This window comes from Ptychodera flava (genome assembly GCF_041260155.1).
Source record: "Ptychodera flava strain L36383 chromosome 3 unlocalized genomic scaffold, AS_Pfla_20210202 Scaffold_27__1_contigs__length_13241970_pilon, whole genome shotgun sequence".
NCBI lineage: Eukaryota > Metazoa > Hemichordata > Enteropneusta > Ptychoderidae > Ptychodera > Ptychodera flava.
This window is the reverse complement of record NW_027248281.1, coordinates 776,541-795,526: the sequence shown is the minus strand read 5'-3', so window position 1 is coordinate 795,526 and position 18,986 is coordinate 776,541. Positions and strand designations below refer to the sequence as shown.

The 18,986-nt window shown below is 36.8% G+C and overlaps 1 long non-coding RNA gene across 1 annotated transcript; it reads right to left on the bottom strand.

The window, feature by feature from the left end:
* Positions 1–1,878: 1,878 nt before the first annotated feature.
* LOC139126249 (uncharacterized) lies at positions 1,879–4,173 on the bottom strand. Its single transcript, XR_011550502.1, has 2 exons — positions 2,987–4,173; positions 1,879–2,101 (listed from the first exon to the last, which is right to left on the bottom strand). It is a non-coding gene; the product is annotated as an uncharacterized lncRNA (long non-coding RNA).
* Positions 4,174–18,986: the final 14,813 nt, after the last annotated feature.

The following is an 18,986-nucleotide window of genomic DNA, read 5'->3' as shown; positions in this document are numbered from 1 at the left end:
AAGTAATTTCTAGCAAGTAGCGCGAGTTGCATCGTCGTAAACCACGCGCCTTTTACAGCAACAGCTCAGCGCTACCCGTTTTTTTGCGTAGGTCAGCGGAGCGGAAATTATTGCTCTGGCTCCCGAGAATGTGCGAGTTGGCGCTAAAATTGAAATACCATCTAATCCGCTAAGGAGGGCAAGCCTACTAACGAGGAGCCAATATAACAACCCACATTACTGTTTTCCAGTTCTTTGAAAATGTTATTTACATAAAGTAGGAATAAAGAAGTGGAGAGAGCACTTCCCTGACGCACACCTTGCAAAACAGGGTAGGCCTATTTGTGTGAAACATACATTCCCAAGGCAATTTGACATTTTTGGCCATAAAACATGGTTCGCAGAATCCTCAAAACTTTTGAGTTTAGGCCATCAGAATACAATTTATGAAAAAATCCGTTCCATCATACGGAATCGAATGCTTTATGAACATCAAAACTACACAGAAAAATTTTGCTGTGTCTTTCTACATGGTAATAAATTGTTACTAGTATGCAGAAAGCTGTCGTGATATTGCTTTGACCCGGTTGATATCCGGCTTGTAAGGGATACGGAATTTGTTTTTCTGCAAATCAGGGCTGTAGACGCTGTGAAATGCAAATTTCAAAAAGTTTCTGCAGTGAAGAAAGCAAGGAAATGCCTCTATAATTTGAAGCATCGAAACGACATTTTGTCACCTCCCTTGAAAATTGGAACAAGGAAAGCAGGTTTGATCGAGAAGGGAACATTTTCAAGTGATGATTGAATTGAACAGGTGTAACAAAGAATTCACGAGTAAAGGCCCTCCGAAAACAATATGCTCCGATGGCATACGTTAAATTATCCGGACCACCATCCTTACCACGTTTTAGGGACCTAGCACAATTAACGGCGGGGGGGGGGGGGCCGGAAGAGAAAATGGGGGGGCCACGAAAAAAAATGAGTGTTCTTGGGGTGGGCCATGAAAATTCTAGGGAAGGTAAGGGGTGGGCCACCAAAATTTTTTACACCATGACAGACAGAGAATATTTTTCAGCATTTTTGTTCCTTGTTGAAGCTGGAGTTCCTTGTTAAACTTCTTGTAGCATGATGAAATACCAAGTCTTAAACCTCACAATGCAGTTGTTATGTGTAAAATGAGCAATATCATTATTGAAAATTGACTTCATTTGTCAACAGCAATAATTGTTGGTAATGATACAGAGGCTCGGTTGAAACTGGTTATTTCATCATGCTATAGGAAATTAACCCTTATAGAACAGGAATGCCTGTCAGTACCATGTGAAATTAGCATTCACATGGCTAGTTGGCATGGCGTAATGCATGTGCATAGGGAATAGGCAGTCAGGAAGTCCACATTCATTTCAGAAGCACGTGGGTAACATGTGTATAGGCCGAAATATTTAAATGAGCTAGCCATTCCACTACATGTGAACGAATGGTTATTCTGAATCCACTCACATGTATGTGAACGAATGGTTATTTTGAATGCATATATGAATGACAGGGTCATCCTGGCAGAAAAAGAGCACCATGAAAAGTACTGATTTGAAACCCGATTTTACTTATTTTGATGTTGCCATTATGAATTTGGTAAACATTGTTACATTTGCATGTTTGCAAGGTGTAAGCAAACATCAAATAAGTGAAATCAAATTCCAGTAAAATCAAGTACTTTTACACAGCCTCTTTCGGTGAATTATATGATACAATTGGTTGGAGATGTAATTTAACCATATTTGGCCTAAAACTAAGACAGGCCAAACAGAGTTAAAAGCAACTCTGCCTCACCTGAACACAGCAAACACAAGCAGACTCACCTTTCCAAACGTTCAAAATAAAAAGCACAAAACACATCCGTAAGTCTGATGACCAATTTAATAAATTTTTGGCTTCAACAAATTTCATAGACACAGTGAAAAGTGATTTAGTCAAAGATTAGTTTTTAAAAGAGTTCATTTAACTCTGGCCAAGTCTCGTCTTTCATGTCCTATTTTGTTTTGAAATTTGACATTGAAGACTTCTTTACGTAAGTCATGATTATTCTTGCCAAATTTCTCTTGGGCCTTGGCTGACATGCACACTGAAATGAAACAGAAAGAAGAGAATGAACTTAGCAACATTTATTAAGACAACAACTTTACAATAAAGTTTCAGAAAATGTGTGTAATTTGTTACATACACATAGAGGAATTTTTTACATACATCTTTGCGAGTGCAAAATTAATACATTGAAAGTGTAACATATGTCTAGAAATGTATTGGGCTTGTGTACGTTGTATTGACTTGACTAGTTGCCACAGCCACTATTCTGATTAATTTATGTACATCTTTACAAAGTGAGGGCATCACAATTCATAATTTGAATCAATACAAGAAAGTATGTTAATACATGAGGCAAACAAGTTATTGAACTCATTAAAAATTACAGCTGCTGTCCCTTGAAAATTAAGACGTATCACATTTCTAAATATTTTTTCTGTCTTTACATACAAGGCTTCTTACCTGGCAATATCATATTAACAATGGTTTTTAAAAGTAACCATGTACAAAAGAAGTAAAAAATGCAAGTAAGACCGGGTGGTACAAACAATCATAAGTTTACATAGCCATGTTCATCCTACGATCTACCGGTAGTTTGGTTTTCTTTTAATATTTTCATTTCGCCTATTTTTTATAGCAGTGTTTTTGCACTGAGTGAGACCATGGACGCAAACTAAGCTTTATAGGCGTTGTTCAAGCCCAGCTTTGTTTTGCGTTAATCAATGGCCACACTGTACACCTCCCTCCGCCCTGTCCAGGTATACAGATACGTACTTTCTTTTCACCCCTAAAGCTCAGGTTAAAAATGCCGGGCCATATACAAAACCAAGCTTCCCAGGAAAACATCAATGTGCAGAGAAAGCCTCTCTATAAGGCATACTAATTTCGTAATTGCCCTTTATAAATATGCATTTCAAATACTTACCGGATGAATGGAAAATTATCGTCCACGACGACTTGCTATCTCGGTCACTGCATCTAACACTGTCGCGGGGAAATACACTTTACCTTCATGCCAACTGAAACATTACCACTTAGACCTAACTCACTTGCTGTTTTGACTCAAAATGTGTCGTCACTGGGGGAAGAAATGACCGAGAAATCAGCCATAATTCGTAAGATTCAGCTGGTCTGAACAGCCATTACTTCAAAAAAATCTGCGCAATCTCATTTGAGAGATGCAATGTGATCGTGTGGGAACACAAATTCGAAAGGTCAAGGGTAGTGATCGTCGCAAAATTTTGACATTTCAAGTACGCGTAAACTGTTCTTTTAGATTTTTCTAATAAGCAAAAATTGACTTTATATGAATAGATCAGTTAAAATACGGACGTCCAACACACTAAGTGAACCCTGTTGCAATTCTGATCAGCCTCGTTAAATCCAAGCATACTCATTTACGGGACCCTTACGTTCATACCCTGTTGCGTCCCGTCCACTCTTCCAACACAACTCTTTCCAAAGTCACGACATTATACATCGTCAGAACCGTTAGTCCATCCGGCTCGACTTTTGAACGGTTTGGGGATGAACAGTACCTGTACTGCGTTTCCATTAAGTTATATGTAAGTTGTAATCGCGAAAGTTTTACAATGGCAGATGCAGAACCGTCGCAAGTGTGTTCGTCGTTGTGATGATCTGCGTACATGTACATGACTGCACATCATAGCCAGTTGCTGACGGACGTACGCGAAAACGTGGACCGTATGAGAAAAATTTAATGACAGATCCAACCATATTACGTCTGGAAATGTGAGTACCTTTCAATAGAATGCAGGTTCCGATCATATGGAATATTTAGCGGTGAACATGTGTTTATTATTGCACATTTTGAAAATAAAAATAAACGATGTTTAAAATTTGATCTGTGCTGATTTAATTTAGAGGCTGCTCACAGACGTTTGCAGCCATCTGCATGACTTCCCTCTTGTCATATTCATTGGTTTATACTGAAAATCCCTGGTCTCGTTTTTTTGAATGGAGATGAATGAAACCAATGCTAATTATATTTAAAGGATAGGCTGTAACTTCATAATTTTGGCAGAAATTGTGTTCTTCGTACATCGACTACAGGTTTTTCTCCTTTTTCAAAGTCGTGTTAGCCAGTATTGCTAATGTTATTCTCTTTCTAAAACACGTTCAAATATCCAGTCTTCACAACCTGTATTATGTACAGTCAGCATTGTTATTGTTGGTAAACACATTTTGGTCTGGACTAAACTTCAATTGAACACAATAACAGTGAACTTTTATAATATACATGCACACAAAGTGTATGTTGGTTGTATTGATAATATCAACGAGCTAATTCAACTTAAATTTGTGAACCAATGAAGTAAGTGCAGTTGATACATAACAAAAAATATTAACAAAATCAAAAAATTACAGCTTTATACTGTCACTTTAAAATGGCAAACCGTTGCTTCTGTAGCCACTAAATATTTAAGTCTATGAACAATTTAACTGGTAAATGTGACCCATGTGGCATTTCTATAGTGCAAACATGAGTAATTTCACCTGAAAAACTTAACCCAAGTAAAATCAACTCTACACATGAGTGCCGCCTAATTTATTTAAATTAAATAGACGATAGGGATGTGAAAATATGAGAATTGACAACAAGTCAGTCCTTGGAGTTTATTAATGCATGTCTAAATTTTTACCGCCACATGTGTAAGCTACCATTCAATCCATTGACAATCTTCCCTTCTATCATGAATTCAATAGGACTGCTAATGAATGGTTACTTAACATGGCTGAGTCTGATTTCACATTCATAGCCAGTGATGAATGTTAAAATTTAAACATGTCATATTTCCAATACTGGCATGTGGCAGGTTGGACTGCTATAGACTGCCTAGTTTTCCTCAAATAACCATTCAACCTGTTCCACACAGGAATGTGGACTGGCTAATAGGCAGTTCAGAACTAGAATACGTAGTGGACACACAGGAAAAAAATACTGAAAAAAAGGAGGAAAAAATGGCATTAATGGGTCTTTTATAGTTAGCCCATGAAGGACTATTCCAATGGTAGACTGTCATTACAGTGGAGTAACATTGAATATCTTGGGTAGTCATAGAAAGGCAGACACTGGGTTGTGGAAAGTGCATTGAAATCACAACGGTCATGTTATACATTTTTCCCCAACATCTGAAAACATCATACAGATACTCAGTTGAAGTAAAGTTATTTTATTTGTTTATTATTTATATATTTATTTGTTTATTATTTATTTCAAGAATGCAAGAATGTTGTTTTCACTAAAGCATATATTAAAAGTTATAAGGATTATATATATGTGTACAACTTTGTACCAATGTAATCTTTCTTTTTTGGGGAGGGGGGGGCCACAAAATTTTGTTGCCGGTGATGGGGGGGCCACTAAAATTTTTGCTGGTGTTAGGGGGGGGCCTGTAAAAAATATACGCACCACATATTTTCTCTTCCGGCCCCCCCCCCCTGCCGTTAATTGTGCTCGTTCCCTTAGTTTCGGCGAGTCAGAAAACCCGGACCGAGACGAGTCGAGACGAGACCAAAAGACCTCCTATCTTACTGATAGAAAAGTTACGGGTTTTTTTGCACAAAGGCAGCATCTGTACCAATGCCACGGGAAAAAAGGACGTTGATCCACTTCTGTCTTAGTCAAAGAAGTGATATCCCACCCCTACCATCGACTAATGCTTGTTCATTTTCGTACATTCTAGTCAGTGGTTACATAGTTCTCCGAATTTGAATCTTAATCTGAGGCTGCCTCAGATTCCACACACATAACATACATGTACTATAGTATCGGTAATGTAGAAAAATGGTGCAGAGCCACTATAGGTGCCTGTCAATAGACAAAAGTTGGCTATTGACACGCGGGACGTTTTTCTTCATAATTCACCACATTTTAGTGAAATAAACTGCTCTTCTTCCACGTAAATGAAGAACACATTGTTCTGCCATGTAGTAATTACAAAATAAGTTCTAATACGTCGGAAAATCAATATTTTGCAATGCTAGCGAAAACCGTCACGCACGGTACGTCGTACGCGTTCACCGTGTCACTCTAGCATAACCACGGTCCTGCATACGCGTATTTTTGCCGATTGGTGATACTTATTTGGTACAATGCCACCCTTTAGTGATGAAGAGGTCCGTTTTGCATTGTAAAGTCGGAAAATCTTAGTAGTTCACGTCAGAGAACTGTCATGACAGGCATTGTGATTTCCGATGGCCGCGACATTGACAGCTTGGTCGCTTTCGACATAACGCCGCATGCCTGCATTGAGAAACGACTATTACCATGGTGACAACATTCTAAAGCTTCGTCAGCTAATCCAAAATAGCAAGCAAAATGCACCCGAAGCGTAACTTCACGACCTAGAACGGCGCGAGGCAAGAGCCAGAGAGAAAGATACAAGGAGTCTCAACACGGGGAGCCGACATTTTAACCTTGACCTCCAGTTCGGGTCAGCACTGGTGTGCTGCCTCCATGGTATAGTAAAGCCAATGACCTTGGGTACGACAAAACTGTACCCGGAAATTAAAACATTTTGGTAAAAAATTTTTCTCGCTTAAAACATCGTAGTAAACATTGCTATCACTTTCAATATCATGTCTTCCCTTTTCAATGTGCAAAAAAGTTTTCAATATGGATCTATATTTGACAAATAGGTTTGCAGGGGAAGCAAAGTCGCCTTGCCCCCACAAATTGATTTTTTTACCTAATAAACGTTTTGTTTACTTTATAACATTATTCTCAGAACTATTCTTAAAAGATGATGCCATTTAGGAGAAATTCCTGACTCTCCAATCCATGACCTCTTATCCTCATATTCCGGCTTTTCCTTTGTAATTAAAAGAACCGTGGATGGTAAGGTAGACAACGACTTTGTTCATTCTTACGAACAAAATGGCAGAGGAAAACATTCTGAGAAGCATGAAGAAGTTTATTTCGCTAAAATCCGGTAAAATTTGGCTAAAAAAGTCCCGCGTGTCAATAGCCAACTTTTGTCTATTGACAGGCGCCTGTCAATAGCCACGGCATAAAATTAAACCTATGAGCTTCCAGTTTACTTTCCTATAATGTATTTATAAATGGTGAATCTAATTTCTAAAAAATGATTACTTAAATCTCCTGTATGTATGTTTCTAATACAAGGTTACCTATTTTGAATTCACAGTAGATATCATATTAGAATCTGAATCTGGCGCTTATCGCTTAGGCCAAAATGCCGACGTCGCATCGCAGTTCGCATGTTTCGAGCTCGCCTTGAACTCAAGTTGAAAAATCCTCAACAAATCTTTTTTCAGTTGTTCCAATCGTTGATTGTGCTATCTCTTGCTTTGTGCATCGATCTTTGACACTCACAACAAACTGCAAGCTTTCTTTAGTATTGTATATATGATGTATTTACAACGCCTGGCCTGAGGGGTCATTATGGTCTCTTCTCGACTGGTCTTGAGGATCTCCACTCATCGCAATATGCCCAGCCTTGTCAGTTATTGTGATGCAAATGAATGAATGCAGTTACCGTTCATGAAGCTTGGCTCTAGAACTTTGTCGAAAATGTTCAAAAAACTCTTCGAGCTGACATGAAATCTCCGTAAAGAGGAGATGGTCCGTACCTCTGACACTTCACGGTGCTTTCAGCAAAAAAGGGTAGACTGCCGAAGTTATTACAGGCAGGTAGGGAGGAAAAAGCATGGAGCAAATAGAATACACTTGCAGGACGTTAACTGTTTCCAAAAATCATCAAACGGAGTTTGTCTTGTACAAATAACTTAATAAGAGTTTTTTTTGTACAAATCGCTCAATTAGTTTTTTCCAGGTACAAATCGCTCAGTTTGAAATTGTCTTGTAGAAATCAGTCAAACAGATTGTATTGCACAAATTACTCAACTAGAGTTTGCCCTGTACAAATCACTGAATAAGAGATTGTCTTTAACAAATCATTCAATCAGAGTTTGTCTTGTAAAAATCCCCCAGAGTTTGTTTTTAGAAATCACTCAAGCAAAGTTTCCCTTGCTTAAATCACTCAAACAGCGTTTCTCTTGTACAAATCGCTCAATAAGAGTTTGTTTCGTACAATCCCTCAAGCAGAGTTTCTCTTGATCAAATCACTCAAGCTGAGTCACTCTTGTTTAAATTACTAAAAAAGTGTATGCCTTGTACAAATCACTCATTCGGAGTATGTCTTGTAGAAATCACTCAATCACAGTTTGTCTCGTTCAATTCACTAAAACAGCTTTACTCTTGTTTGAATCACAAAAACAGCGCATGATTTGTACAAATCATCCAACAAGACTTTGTCTTCTACAAATTACTTGAAGAGTTTTTTGTACAAATCACCCATGGCAAGTAGAGTTTTACAGGTACAAATTGCTCAATCAAAGATTGTCTTGTACAAATCACTCAATCAGAGAGTGTCTTATACAAATCGCTCAATCAAAGTCTGTCTTCTAAAAATCCCTCAGAGAGTTTGCTTTGTAGAAATCACTCAAGCAAAGTTTCCCTTGAGTGATTTGAAGAAAAGAAACACTGCTTGAATGATTTGTCCAAGACAACCTCTGATTCAGTTATTTATACTATAGAAACTCTGTTTGAGTGATTTGCACAAGACAAAATGTAATTGAACGATTTGTACTGTTACAGACTAAATTTTCTTTGGCTTATTGATATCGTTTTTGTAATTTCGGAATCTGTACAAAGGTCAGTGAACGAGACGGCTGAACTTTCCAAGTCTGTGTAAGGGTTAATGATCATTACGAATTTTCCTTCATCTTGATTAAAACGCCGTTGTCAGGGACATTCTATGTATTTGCGTCATTGATACCTAAGTATCAAGGATACAGGTAGAAACTTGTACTAGTGACATCTATTGTCAAGACAGTAGAGTGAATTCGTATCATCAATACCTAAATTCCAGACAGGACCCTGGGACGATTACATAAGGGAAATGTTGTATAATGATGATGTCACTTATGCAGATTATGTTACATTTTATATGATCGATGCCAAATCAGAGAAAGTTTAGTAATGTATTTCTTGAAGGGAAGAATATTTTAATTATTTGAACCAATCAAGAAATACTAGTCGATTAGCGATTGGAGGCTTAACTAAATCAATCTAATTAGGATGCTACAATTTCTTTTAAAAAAGGGATAATCACCCACTATCGTCAGTCGGAGGTAGCTGGGCATTCTGATGTGTAAACTTTACACTTCAGTAATAAACCACCATCATTTATATCCAACAACTCTGTGAGTCTCTACTCTGTCAAAGATCTCGAAGTACCTCTCAGCAGTGAGTATACTCCCCAGACCGGCGAGGTACGACCATAACAGTACAAAAACCCTAATTGAGCGGTTTGTTCAACACTTACTCTAATTTAGTATATTACACGCGTTAATTAAGTCCGGAGTTGACACCGGAATAAATTTAAACCTGTGTCAGTTGGACGTGTGAACAGACAACACCGAACTAACAAAGAACTAAATTAATTCGGTGTCAGAGGGCTGGTCCAGGTTCGGTGCTCCGTACTAAACGATGGCCTATTTACAAGTGTATATCCTGTCCTCGGTTCGGTCATTACCACATGTGCGGTGTTCAAGTAAGAACATCTCAGTAAGAAGCTCTCGCGATCGCGGCAACAATTGGTAACAGAAAGAGATCAGGCTACTAAGGGACTGGTCAGTTTCTTCGGCCGGGGGGGGGGGGCGGTGGATTCATGGGGGGGGGGTCACCCTGTTTTTGACTTTGGTGATAGGGGGGGTCACCCTGTTTTTGACTTTGGTGATTGGGGGTCACCATGTTTTTGAAATGCCCAATAGGGGGGGGGGGGTCAGTGTGTTTTTTGAATTTCGACACAGGCTCATCATTGCCTAAAATGCATCGTGTCAGCCACAAATTTCATCCAGTTGCATTTTTCGGCGCGCCCTTTGGGCGCGAAACTTTAATAATCAGACATATTTTTCAGCAAGCCCAACTTTAACATATCAGGCATACATATATCAGAGATATATGTATGTTCAATATTTTTCAGCATGCTCTTCAAGCGCATTACTTTAATATATCAGACATTTTTCAGCACACCCTTCCTGTGTATTACTTTAATATACAAGACATATATATCAGAGATATCAGGATGTTTCATATTTTTCTCCGAGCCCTTCGGGCGCCATACTTTAATAAATCAGAAAAATATGCCAGAGATATCTTGATGTTTGCCAAGTGAAAGTGTACTATTATGAAATCTGCATTTCATATGAAAAGCATGACAAATTCCTGATACTTTTCTGTTCTCTCTATGAGAATTAAGTATGAGAAAGCAACATGCACAAATATCAATGTTACAAGAAAAGGTCATCTCAGACTCTGCAGACATCAAATTTGGCTAAAATGCCTCTCTATGGTTCCTCAGGAAATTTAATTGGATGGCTGGCAAGTCTTAACACCCATCAAAGTTTTTGATTTACTGCTTTTTCCTGTTTGATATTAATGATTGACATCCATTTCTGTACAACAGTTCAGTACATCTGGTTAAGCATAGAAAGTGTGAAATACATTCACAGCTTATTCAAAATGTACTGTATTCAAACTTTAAGATTGACACTTTGAAATTCCTATCTTACAACTGACATGCCAACAATTTCATTAAAACACAGAATGACTGTTAAAATATAAATGTATGTAAAATATTATATATATATATATATACCGGTATATATATATAATATTACATATGTATATATATATATATATATATATATATATATATATATATATATATTACAGTATTATATTATTACATATTACAGTTGTCGCGTGCGGTGGGGGGGGGTCACCCTGTTTTCAAAATTTGGAATAGGGGGGTCACCCTGTTTTCAAAATTTGGAATAGGGGGGTCAGCCACTTTTTGACGTTGGCAAAAGATAATCCACCCCCCACCCCCCACCCCCCAGGTCGAAGAAACTGACCAGTCCCTAATTTCAATCTGGAGAGACGAATCTGTATGATGGACGGCACGTCGAGGGATCGGCAAGTGTATGAAGTCGTCGCTGCCAAGGCCAGGGAGAAGGGACTCGAGGGGACAGCGGAACAATGCCACAACAAAATCAAACGGTTGTGAGCTCAGTTCAAGTCCGTGTTCGACAACAACCGTCGTGGTAGCAGAGCTAGAAAAACGATGCCATTTTACGATGAGTTGTAGGTAGTAAAGGGAAAGCAACTGGTAGTAAAGGGAAAGCAACCCCACACATCGTTCATATTTGGGTTGTTTGAGTTTTGTGTATGATATTGTGTATAATATAAGTGTTTATCATGTTTGGCTGTTTTCTAGTATGTAAAATGTTGCTTGGCCATGGCGAGACGTACCCGTAATCTACGTGTCTTGTGTTAAACCGCACTAGAGCGAGACTACTGTGACACTACGATCCTTTGGCGCTACGCTTCGAAAACAGAGTTTTCTTCATCAGTCGCTTAAAATTCATTTTTGATTGGTGAGACGTGTTGAATGGTTGATTGCTTTTATTTGGTAATATGTTGTTCCACTTACGTTTGGTAGGGAAGCTAGAATGTCTACTGTTTGATCTTATTGTGTTTGTGTAGGTTCGTTTGAACCTGAGTTTGAGCTATTGTAGTTTTTGTGAAGTCTGGCGCTTATAAGTGTGTCGCCTATATTTCTGTTCCTTCTATATGCGATTATTGGTTGGTTGTGGAACAGTTTTTTCACTGTTTCGTCTTTTTCAAGATCACTCCAGTTTTCTGTCAGGGCTTGCTTGATTTTTGTCGTTTCGATGTACGGGCTATACGTTGTTATGAAGATTATTGTATTGTTGGTGGCGTTATTTCTTTCTTTTTGTTCTTCAAGCAGTCTTTTCCTGCTTTTATGATCTGTCTCTCTGATAATGCGTTCTATTTCATTTTTTTTATATTGTCGGTCTTGTAATTTTTCACTAATTTTCTTTTCACTAAATTGTGTGACTTTCTGTGTAAAATCGGTTTCGTTGTTACATGTTCTGATGTAACGTAATGTTTCACCTTTAATCAGACCTCTGAATGTTGCTGCCGGCTCCGGATGGCATGAGTTTCCTTGTAAGAACTGGAAAGTATCTGTTGCTTTTGTGTGTGTCTTGATGTCGAGAATATTCTCTTTGTTGTATCGGCGACCTTTGTAGATAGGTCTAAATCTTGAGAGGAGTTTTCAAACGAAAATTTGAAAGTAGGATGCATTTTGTTGATGTTTGATATGAATTCATTGAGTTCGTGTTGTGTTTCGATCAAAATCAGAAAAACATTGTCCCTGAACCTCAGCCAGGACGGTATTTGTTGTTTGTGTTTCTGTATTATTCTCATTCTGGCTCGTGAAATGTGAAGAAGGCGACCCCTAACGAGCATCCCCATATTTGCCGGTAGAATTCATCGTTGAATTCGAATGTGTTGTTTATTAAGATTATTTCTAGCAGAGCTATCATGTATTTCGTTGGTGGTTACTTGATTATGTAATTGTTTGATGATCTTTCCTGATTTAATGCTCTGCCGACTGATTCAATTGCCTCATTATGTGGTGTATTCGTGTACATGGAAATTACATCCAGTGTTACTAGTGTCGCATTGGCCGAACTTTGACTTTCTCAATTTTCCGTATAAGAGTCTGATCTTAACATGAAATAGATACCGACATCCACAGGCGCTTGGCACATTGCTGGGATAATAATCGTATTTAATATGTAGAATGTCTATAGACTTGATTATTCAATAAAAGAATCACCGTACGTGATATTAGTGTAGGCCTATAGGCCTACATGTTGACTGGCACTATACCAAGTGGCTATGGGTACCTGGCTTGGGCCCGGCGAACGCGCAGCATAGTCATCAATGTGTAGAATGTCTACATGATTTGATTATTCAATAAAGAATAACGGTACGTGATATTACTGTACATGTCCGCTAGCTTAACCGAGCGGCTGTAGCTGCATGGTTTGGGCCCGGCTTGGGCCTGTTGTCCACTGCTGCACAGACATGACAAAATCTACAATTTCGTATTTTTGGTGCAATTTTTGCCATTTTTGGTCAAAAAATATGTTTCTCAAAAACTACTTATCTGATACCTTTGATATTTGGTGTACAGGTTCCTAGGGGTTGTTTTAGTGTGGTATATTGAAATTTGATGAAATCTTCAATTTTTGTATTTATGGGTCGATTTTTGCAATTTTTGGTCAAAATATTTGTTTCTCAAAAGTTACTCATGTGATAGCTTTGATATTTGATATATAGGTTCCTAGGCATTATCTAAATGCAATATATTGAGATTATGATGAAATCATCAATTTTGTATCTTTGCAGCTAATTTTGCCATTTTTGGTCAGGCCATCCAGAAATGAGCTATCAAAGATATTCACCTTCTTCATCAATACATGTATCACAAAAAGTTCAAAAAGTTATTCTCTACATAACACATCAGAGCTCTGTCAATTGTTAGGTCGCTTGTTAGTCCCCACGGACACCGTCCGGGGGTACTTATAGGTTTGGTTATGTCCGTCCGTCAGTGCGTCCGTCTGTTCACGCAGATATCCCAGATATGCCTTGAGCGATTTCATTCAAACTCGGTACAAGGATTACTTCATATGTCATGCAGATGCGCGTCGATTCGTTTTTTGATACGATCCAATATGGTTGCCAGGCGGCCATTTTATTACGATGTACAGAGCCATAACTCAGGCATGTTTCAACCGATTTTATTCAAAGTTGGTACAAGGACATTGACCAATGTCATACACATGCGCATTGATTTGTTTTGTGATACGATCCAATATATCATATTTAGTTCATTTGTAGGAACCTGTATACTAAATATCAAAGCTGTCAGACGAGTGGTTTTGATGAAATAAAATTTTGACCAAAAATGACAAAAAAATTCCTTGAAAATACAGATTTGCATATTTCATCACAATTTAAACAAATCTAAGTTTGGTCATTGCTAGGGATCAAATAACAAAGCTGTCTGACCAGCGGTTATGAAGATTTTTTACCAAAAACACCTTTTTTGGAGCCAATTTGCATATTTTCAACAATATAAAAAATACCGAAATTATACGGTGTCGCTCAAATTTAATCAGAATTGGTATATACCAGTATGGGTACCAATGATCAACAATAAATGTTGTTTCTATCTGTTCAGTGGAGGAAAATTCTACGTTGATGTTATGACAATGATTTCTGCACAGTACACCCAGGAAAACAACAAGAAATATTTAAACCAGAGAAACAAGAATGAAAAAAGTAAATAAGGTCTGAAACTTTAGGTACTGGAGGTCAACTTTAGCAACATGCATAGCAGAGACAAGCCCCTCTTAGTTTGAGCATAGACAGTCTTCCCCCCTCTACTATCTATGGTTTGAGCAGGTCTGTTAATATGTAACAGTTCATTAACGATGACAAGAAATGGCTCAAGGTCAGTGGAGTTGGCCTGTTTCTTACTGGCATGCCATCACTCCTGCACATTTGCAGGATTTCCCTTTTTCTTACCTCATTAGCACATTTTTGACACTGACATGTTTATTTGAACAACGTCACATCTCAACCCCTGCATCTACCTGTACACCAAAATACTGAGATGATAGCTTTGGCGGTATGGGAGCCTTTGTGTGTGACGGACATACATCCGCACATACATACCCACATACATACAGACATACAGACGCCACCGACTCATCATATAAGCTCTTTTTGGTATTTATATATAAAACCAAATATGAGCTAAAAATTATAAAAACAGTTTCTCAAAATCATATTTTTTATCTACAGAACAAATATCAAATCAGTAAGTACTGTGGTTCTCAAAATATTTGAGTGGGTGGACGCCTCACAAACGGACATACATACATACATACATACATACATACATACATACATACAGACTGATGCCGGACGGAAGACGGATACCCATCCCAATAGATTCTATAGACTATAGTCTATAGTAGCTAAAAATGGCACAAAATGCTACAAAATACAAGTCTTGATATTTCATCACTACTTAACCAATCTGATTTCAGTCACCCCTGGGGACCTACCGTACATGTTTATACCATATATTGTCTGAAAAGCAGTTAAGGAGAAGATTTCCTACTAAATATAGCAAATGTAGCCTAAAAATTTCAAATTTCGATATTTCATTACAATTTCCACAAATCTGACTAGAGTCATTCCTGGGGTCTTAAAAACCAAATATTAAAAGAATATGACTTGTGGTTTTCAAGAAGCTTGGAATGTAAAAAGTTGATGGACAACAGATGACAGAGGACGACGGATAACCACCCATTTGATAGGCTCTGTGTCACAGACAGTGGAGCTAAAAAAAGCAGAAATTTGTGAAATGGACCAATTCTGGGTCAACTGTGCCCATTGAACAGCTATTTTCACCTCTCGCCATACAATTCAAGTTCACACATTCACCAGATATGAACTGAAAATGCTCACGTGTTTCATTATATATTGCATTATATGTAAATTTGAACCTTTGCCACATGTTTGCAACTTCATTGAAAGTAATACCGGTATGATCAGTATAATGAACAATATTCACTGCCGATTAATTCTAAAAGTTCATGAAGTATACAAATATGTAATTAGCTGAAATAAAAATATTTAAGTTCTTTGACTTCGGTCATTGTATCACCACTTATATAGCAACTGTAATTACCTTTGGCCAAGTCCTTCAGGCCATATATGTGGAACTGTGAAAGCTCATGAGATATGTAAATTATAAATTTAAATTACAGCCGACATAAAACTGTGAAATGACTTTCGATATTGTTTTAACCTGGTATAATCGTCAATGTACATAGCATGTTTTGCCAACTTTGATCAAGTAAATCCCAGTATATATCCGTAATTAGAAAAGATCATTGAATATGCAAACTAGGAATTGGCTGAAGAAAAAATGCTTAATGACTTTCAATAATGTTGTATCATAGTATATTTAATGTATATAGCAAGGTTCATTAACTTTGGTCCGGTCAATTTAGATATATATCCCTAATTAGGAAAGTTTATTAAATATGCAAATTACGAATTGGCTGAAGAGAAAATGCTTAATGACTTTCAATAATATTGTATTATAGTGTCATTAATGTACATAGCAAGTTTCATCACTTTTGATCAAGTCAGTTCAGATATATATCCCTAATTATGAAAATTCATTTTATATGCAAATTAGGAATTGGCTGAAGTAAAAATGTCTTTTGACTTTCAATAATGTTATATCACAGTATCTTTGATGTATATAGCAAGTTTCAACATCTACAATCAAGTTAATTCAGATATATATCCCTAATTAGAAAAATTCATCAAATATACAAATTCGGAATTGACTGCAGTAAAAATGCATAATGACTTTCAAGGATGTTGTATCATTGTAGCTTCAATACATGTAGCAAGTTTCATCAACTTTAGTCCAGTCAATTCAAATATATATCCCTTATTAGCAAAGTTCATTAAATATGCAAATTAGGAATTGGGTGAATTTAAATGCTTGATGACTTTCAAGAATGTTAAATTATAGTATCTTTAATATACATACCACGTTTGGTCAATTTTGATCCAGTCAAATCAGATATACATCCCTAATTAGGACCAGATATGAACTGAAAATGCTCACGTGTTTCATTATATATTGCAGTTATGTGTAAATTTGAACCTTTGCCACATGTTTGCAACTTCACTGAAATTATTATGATCAGCATAATGAACAATATTCACCGCCGATCAATTCTAAAAGGTCATGAAGTATACAAATATGTAATTAGCTGAAATAAAAATATTAAAGTTCTTTGACTGCTGTCATTGTATCACCACTTTATATAGCAAGAGTAATTACCGTTGGCCAAGTCCTTCAAGCCATATATGCAGAGCTGTGAAAGCTCATTAGATATGCAAATTATAAATTAGCTGACATGAAAATGTGAAATGACTTTTGACATTGTTTTAACCTGGTATACTCATCAATGTACATAGCAGGTTTTGCCAACTTTGATCAAGTAAATCCCAGTATATATCCCTAATAAGGAATTGGCTAGAGTAAAAATGCTTAATGATTTTCAATAATGTTGTATCATGGTATCTGCAATATATGTAGCAAGTTTTGTCAACTCTGGTCAAGTCAATTCAGATATACATCTTTAATTAGGAAAGTTCATGAAATATACAAATTAGGAATTGGCTGAAGAGAAAATGCTTAATGACTTTCAATAATATTGTATTATAGTGTCTTTAATATACATAGCAAGTTTCATCAATTTTGATCAAGTCAATTCAGATAAATACCCCTAATTATGAAAATTCATTTAATATGCAAATTAGGAATTGGCTGGAGTAAGAATGTCTTTTGACTTTCAATAATGTTATATCTCAGTATCTTTGATGTATGTAGCAAGTTTCAACAACTACAATCAACTTAATTCAGATATATATCCCTAATTGGGAAAGTTTATTAAATATGCAAATTCAGAATTGGCTGAAGTAAAAATGCCTAACGACTTTCAAAAATGTTGTATCATAGTAGCTTCAATACATGTAGAAAGTTTCATCGACTTTGGTCCGGTCAATTCAAATATATACCCCTAATTAGCAAAGTTCATTAAATATGCAAATTAGGAATTGGCTGCAGTTAAAACGCTTAATGACTTTCAATAATGTTTAATCATAATATCTTTAATATACATACCAAGTTTGGTCGATTTTGATCAAGTCAAATCAGACATGTATACCTAATTAGGAAAATTCATTTAATATGCAAATAACCAACTGTCTTTCATGTCACCCCTTAATGGTTCCCACTGCTGATATATCTTGATGTGATCAACATTTGTAGCAAATCTCATCAAATTGTGTGCAGTTGTTTTTAATGTATATCCGTTTTTCTTAAAATCATTAATTTGCAAATGAGCAAAAAGTATGCAAGTCACACCCACCAAAAACTGATCAGTTCTTGCCATTTGCTAACTGAATCTATGTACCAGATTTGATTCTCATCTGACCAGCCGTTTTTGAGATATCGGACCAACAGACAGACAGACAGACACACGGACAGACAGACAGACAGACAGACATTGCTGCGACATATGCTCACGTGTGTGAACACATGAGCAAAAAATTCATTTAATATGCAAAATAGCAACTATCTTTCATGTCACCCCTTAATGGTTCCCACTACTGATATATTTTGGTGTGATCAACATTTTTAGCAAATCTCGCCAAATTGTGTGCAGTCGTTTTTAATGTATATCTGTTTTTTCTAAAATCATTAATTATGCAAATGAGCAAAAAGTATGCAAGCCACACCCACCAAAAACTAATCAGTTCTTGCCATTTGCTAACTGAATATATTTACCAGATTTGATTCTGATCTGATCAGCCGTTTTTGAGATATCGGACCAACAGACAGACAGACAGACAGACAGACATCGCTGCGACATATGCTCACGTGTGTGAACACTTGAGCAAAAAATTGAAAGATCATTTAGCTTTGCCTTTTCGAAATAAACATTCACAATATTGTCTGGTTTTACACTTTGATCACTGAAATTCACACCATCCAAACATCGAGAAACTATATATCTGTTGTGTCATTGCATTGATGAAGTTTCCTGCAAGATATGTTATTGTTGTAATGCATTTATTTCGAGAGGGGTAGCTAAACAATTTCTGTAACTGACACTTATAGAATTGATGTTTTACTGACTCAGGTTCATTGGTCAACTTCAGCAATCTTTTTTTATTTCACATTTTGCACCTCTGAAATGTGGTCTTTCTTTTGCTGAAAAGTATTGGGTCTTATTATGTTTGGGAACTGCCTGAAATATAAAAAATGTAAAATATCAGCTACATTAATTTTTCTATCTTAACAGTCAAGGATTACTGACCATGATTTTCGGAC